Here is a 6,776-nt window from a genome sequence, read left to right as displayed (position 1 = left end):
GTCGGTCTGACGTGACCCGTAATGGGATTTTCTCAGATCTTTGTTTAGCAGAAGCGAGAACCAAGATCTGATTTTAATGAGGTTGTACCGTAAGAGGTTTAAAGAAGGCGCTTGTTGTAACACTGCCTCTGGATAAAACAATGACTGGCCGGCTCGGAGTGTTTTGTGTCTGAGTTGGTATTCATGCTGCATGGTAGCTCATTGGGCTATCCATATAACCGCCAACAGTCCGGACAAGTACAAGCAGCCCCACACACGCAGAACCTTAACAATTGGTTACCATGACATCACAATCAAATGACATCACTAATGGCTCTGCTACTGAATCTGTTAGCAGTACTTTTTACAATTAAGACACTGCTTTTTACTTTCTACAAACTATAAAAGTTGGAAGAATGATGTTGGATGATAAATAAAATCACACCCTCGTGTCTTGTGATATCAAATATATCAACTCTTGTTGATAAAAGTGGAAAAAACCTCGGCAAGCCTCTGAGTTTTCCCACTTTTATCAGCTCGTGTTGATATATTTGATATCAAAAGACACACGGGTGATATTCTCTTTATGTACGCCTCGTTATCCCTATTTTCGCGATATCACCCATGTTAATCGTATGGTAGACTTCACGTGATTTAAATTTTCCATCTTATCTAGTTTGTTTTATAACATTGTGATATATTAGTGAGTGAGTGATTATGGTTTTACGCCGCTTTTAGCAATATTCCAGCAATATCACGGCGGGGGACACCAGAAATGGGCTTCACACATTGTACCCATGTCGGGAATCGAACCCGGGTCTTCGGCGTGACGAGCGAACGCTTTAACCACTAGGCTACCCGACCGCCCTGTGATATATTAACATTGCCGTTTTTCTGTCCGTTGAAGGCATGTTTGCAGGCATATATACAGTAAACTACGGTTATAACGAACACGCTTATAACGAACTTACGGATATAACGAACTTACTTTTTGGTCCCGACTACTTGCTGTAGTCATGCTGTATATGTACTTATAACGAACTACGGTTATAACGAACTAAAATTAGTACTCCCTTTGAGTTCGTTATAACCGTAGTTTACTGTAGATTGATTTCGTCACATTATGGCTGAGCTGTTGCCGTAGAGTAAAACCGCTCACCGTTATAAGTAAATTCAGAATTTGAAGCCCAATATTTAACATCCATTCACAATAATAACAATAAAAACACTTCTAAAGCATAACATGTTTCCAAATTGTAATAAAGAGATTACATTTAATTACATATACGATATTTAACATAATGAAATGTGTAATTTGAAAAGTTTCACTGATTTTTGAAGTGATGCAAATCATGTGCGCCAAAGGGGTTTTCATAATACATAGTCACTTTTGACAAACCTTATCAAGTATTACCTACCTGTACATGTCTTCACCAACCCATGCTTGCCGTAAGGGCGACTATGCTTGCCGTAAGGGCGACTATGCTTGCCGTAAGGGCGACTATGATTGCCGTAAGGGCGACTATGCTTGCCGTAAGGGTGACTATGCTTGCCGTTAGGGTGACTATGCTTGCCGTAAGGGCGACTATGCTTGCCGTAAGGGCGACTATGCTTGCCGTAAGGGCGACTATGCTTGGCTGAGAGGCGACTAACGGGATCGGATGGTCAGGAACGCTGACTTGGTTGATATATGTCATCGTATCCCAATTGCATGGATCGATGCTCATGACATCATTTACTGGATTGTCTGGTCCAGACTGGATTATTTACAGACCGCCGTCATATAGCTGGAATATTGCTGGGTGCGGCGTTAAACAACAAACAAACAACGTAACTAACTAACTAATTGTACGATGATGAAACTTACCTGTCAACGCCGGCATAGGATTAATAAAAAGGTCACTCTCTTCGGAATGCATTTATATATGGAGGCGACGTTAATGCGATATCTATCGCGCTTTACGCGTGATTGCTCAATGGCGCAAGTAATTCGCAATTTCTCGTTAAACCAGCACATGTAGCCCTTGGTTTATTGCGAACGCATTAGATATTTATGCTTGGTATGTTTGCTACTAAAAAGAATGTTCGCTGTAATCGTTTAAGGTTAAATATTTGCAAAGAGCGGTAATGTTGATGTACGTAAAAATTTGTTTATTCATCATGTTATGAAACTGACAAAATGTATGAACTTGTAATGGACGCGTGAAGATCCGGGGTAGAATGGGTCCACAGGAACCCATGCTTGCTGTAAAAGGTGACTATGCTTGTCGTAAAAGGCGACTAACGGGATCGGGTGGTCAGTCTCGCTGTCTTTGTTGATGCATGTCATCGTATCCCAATGCTCATGGAGTCAATCACTGGATTGTCTAGTCCAGATTCGCTTCTTTACATACCGTCGTCATATTGCTAGAATATTGCTGAGTGCGGCGTTAAACAACAAACAAACAAAACAAAACCTCTCGCCGTGTTACACAGAATACCCACCCCTTATGAAATACACACATTTAATGCAGTCAGTGATAACCTTATTCTTCATGATATGGGCGTGTCCTTAGCTAAAGTCTACATATTAAGAAACACCTAAATATCTCTTTCTGCATGAATGAAATTGGTTTATACTTACTCAAGTACGCGTGATTTACCATACATTAATGTTTTATGGGCAGATGGCCTGCTGCTTACTATATGGCCTGTCTGTCTGTCTGTCTGTCTGTTCATCATCATTTTATCTCCCATACGTATAGGACACACGGCTTTGCGTACAGAAGTTGAGTACAGACAGGTTTCAAACATTCAGTTTCGCATTTCTTACTTCATTTGCATAATATAGATATTTGGCTAGATTTGTAATAATATATGTATCTGGTGATGACAAGCATATTAAATTCATGAACGTTAGGATGACAATAGATCTTCGCTATGAGATATAGCCGCCGTATCTTGACATACGTTCGACAAATAAGCAGGAAGTGGTATTCTGTTTCAACACAGTCTTATTTACAAAGTTTGCATTTTCTTATATTTCTTTGAATTTTATAATGACGTTCAATTTCCAAAGTATAACCACTTAGTCTGAATCTCGAGAGTTTTTTTTCCATATATTGTGAGAATTTAAGAATGACAAATAAGGTTCACATTTAACACAAGTTCTAAAGAAGGAATAAAATGTCATTTTCGAACTTGCAAGAAGTTCGCTATGCCAGATCTGCTGAAAATTGTCTTTGAAACATATTAAGAAAAACCTTTCGGTTTCCATACATTTGAAACATCAATACATCTCTAAACAGAATCTCTGTCTGTTGTATGTTATGCATATCATATCACTGTATGAATCTAGGAATATCTGTATATTTGAATATGTGTATATTCGAGTGAGTGAGTCGAGTTTTACGCCGCTTTTAGCAATTTTCCTGAATGGGTTCACACTTTGTACCCATGTGGGGAATCGAACCCGGATCTTCGGCGTGACGAGCGAACACTTTAACCACTAGGTTACCCCACCGCCCCGATTGTGTGTATGTGTTATGGTATATGTGTTTACATATATTGCCATTATGTGTTATTCTCGAGGTAAGTAGCTGTGCATATGTGTTTGTACTTATGCAAGTTAGGGATTTTGTATCAAGAATAGATATTTTTTTCAGCTACAGCTAAACTATTAGCCTGAATGTGTTTTTTAAGAAGCTCACCTTACAACAATATATTTTTATCTACAACCTGAAGCAGTATTATAAGTTTATGCCCAAAACTGGTAAAATGTGAGCATGTATGTTGAGGTGAAGTCTAGTAAGTGTTTGTGTCAGGATTTGCCCTGTTAGTGGGATGTATATATGCGCGCATACAGATATGTTGTGGGTGGGTACCTGGGCTCCGATAGGATTGTACACCTGTATATTCCTATCTGTCATTTATGTATGTAATTATTACATTATACTTTGTATAAAGGGGCGGTCGGGTAGTCGAGTGGTTAAAGCGTTCGTTCGTCACGCGGAAGACCCGGGTTCGATTCCCGACATGGGTACAATGTGTGAAGTCCATTTCTGGTGTCCCCCACCGTGATATTGCAGGAATATTGCTTAAAAATGGCGTAAAACCATATTCACTCACTTTGTATAAACGTATTTGGAAGTCTCCCTTCGGCCGAACTAACTCAGTGGTCAAAGTCCTCGCGGTGCATGGTTCCACCCATAGCCGCGCATGATTCTAATACCAGATCCGCTATCATACTTGGGGTATCACGATCATCCACCGACTCTGGCCTCCACAGGAGATATCGCTTGTGTGAGGTCAAGTGATATCTCCCAGACGATATCAGTACAATGAAATTGCATCACTGTGACGTCACCGGTTACCGTGATATGTTTGAGTAAACTCGTCTAGGACTCTGGTCTGGGACACTCGCTTGGGACACTCGTCTGAGACACTCGTCTGAGACACTCGTCTGAGAAATTCGTCTCTATTTCTCAACACTGTTCCCAAAGTGGTACAGTTTACATGCCTTTCATCTTAGTAACTTCAGAATGTGCTTCCCTATTAAACTGACGTCATATAACTGAATAAGCAACAAAATCATGTCCATATTCATAAGAAAAGTCAATTGTCAATTCGACTTTTTCCTGTACACATGATTATGACCACTATTAAATAGGTGCGCACATACTGTCCCATGAGTGGCATCCGTCACAAACACATGTATAGGCAGGTCAAGTTTTCAACTGAAAAAAAAAATGGAACATATTCCGGGTATTCTGGGAAAGAATAGTACCCCAACAACCTTTGATGGTAGTAAGGGTCAACTAAATGAATCAGACAATCAGGGGCGATGGTGCCGTGATATAGCTGGAATATTGTTGAGTGTGGCGTACCAACAAACAAACACAACACTGACCGAACAACATCAAAGTCACGGTAAACATCATCGACATAAATCACAACCAGACAGGAATGAAACTGCAAACTGTTTTATTATATATTTTATAACTATTTCCTCCAATACAGGACAAATAAATAATTATCATTCGGGTAAATGTCTGTGAATATGTGTGTATTCAGTCGCCAATGTGTCAACAGTCACTCAATATGGTAATTAATGAGGAAAAATAATTTAGCTGGCTTTGAGTGACATGCCTTTCCAATGCTTACACACTTCGTACAATATACTTAAAACCATTGCTTTCTTTGCGCCATGGTGTTTTCTTCACGATATGACCTCAAACATTACCAGTGTCATATACCAGTGTGTGTATAGCCAGTACAAAGGATAATTCATATCCATGTAATATTCTCCTCTTTAACCATATAGAGCCGTGGCAATCTACAACCACGTCAGAGGTAAATACTGTTCAGGTAAATGAGATCCGTCTCTTAAAGCTGGGTTGGTGTTTTCTGCGAGGAGGGCAATGAGCCTTGCGAAGACACTTTCCTATACAGGGTATATTATTTGCTACGTATAATTGGTCTGAAAATGTATTAACAGACATGGTGGTAACTGTACCGTGAGACAGAAGAAAATCTTTCACACGAGGAGAATAGATATAAACATATTGTTTGTTTGGGTTGTTTCGTTACATATTTCTCTAATGAGCTTGAAAAGGAATTGGGTTTTGTGGCAGGATACAATTAGACGACGAATGAGATTACCACCCTTATCATCTGACCCCGGACCCCTAACACATCCCATTACCCAACTACGGATCAGATATTACCTTAAAAAAACTTCATTTAATAAAAAAGGAGAAATGAAAATCCTTTTAGAAAGAACTGTATTTTTAGCGTGAAGCTAACTGCTCCGTTTGGGTTGTTGTTTTAGGCCCCGTATAAAAAATACAAGACACACCCAAATATTATTACTTATATATTTAAACAAAGTGTTATTAATGTGAGAGAGCTCTAGCTGATTGGGGGGCACAAGTGGCCCAGTCGTCTAAGGCGCTGCGATTCGCTGTGCAGAGTTGCGTCCCTTGGACACGCCAGAAACCTATGATTGTTGGTTCGAATCCCGGTTCATCCCCAATTATGTTTCTAGGTCTGCCAGCACCATACCCATGCCCGTGGGTTTCACCGAAGTGGTAAACGTCTGAGACCTGCATCACTTCGGGCTTTCCTCCCACATTAAGCTGACACGCCGCGATATAACTGGAATACTGTTAAAAGCGGCGTTAAACACTCACTCACTCTCTCTGATTGTGTAAACTAAAGTTTCCCTTTAATAATATAACATTTAGTTGAAGAAATGCGAAGATATTGGAAGTAAAACTTCACTTTATAACGGATCCCAATAACACTGTGTCAACCATCACCATCACCATACCGTTTCTTGTACATATTAAACGAGAGACACCAAATATGACTCCATCACACACACAAAGAATGTATATATAACAGACGTGTTGATTTCAACGCGTGTCGTCTAGTACTCAATACAGAACAATGTTGTCTAGTCCACATTAACAACACAATGTTATGTCGTCAAAAGCTGAGGAATAATGAACACTTGTTCAATCATTGCAGAACAAGGATATCTGGTCAATCATTGCCGAACAGTGTTATCTGGTCAATCATTGCAGATAAATGCAATCTAGCCAACCGCTGGAGCACAATGCAATGTGGTCATTAAATGCAGAGCAACTTAATCTTTAGAACCATTGCAGAACAGTGTTATCTGGTCAATCATTGCAGAGCAGCTTGATCTTTAGAACCATTGCAGAACAGTGTTATCTGGTCAACCCCTGGAGCACAATGCAATTTGGTCAATAAATGCAGAGCAACTTGATCTTTAGAACTATTGCAAAACAGTG

Source organism: Haliotis cracherodii, unplaced genomic scaffold (assembly GCF_022045235.1).
Source record: "Haliotis cracherodii isolate W230 unplaced genomic scaffold, xgHalCrac1.p SCAF_13, whole genome shotgun sequence".
NCBI classification, from domain to species: Eukaryota; Metazoa; Mollusca; class Gastropoda; order Lepetellida; family Haliotidae; genus Haliotis; species Haliotis cracherodii.
The sequence above is the reverse complement of the archived record's forward strand: the minus strand, read 5'-3'. Positions refer to the sequence as shown.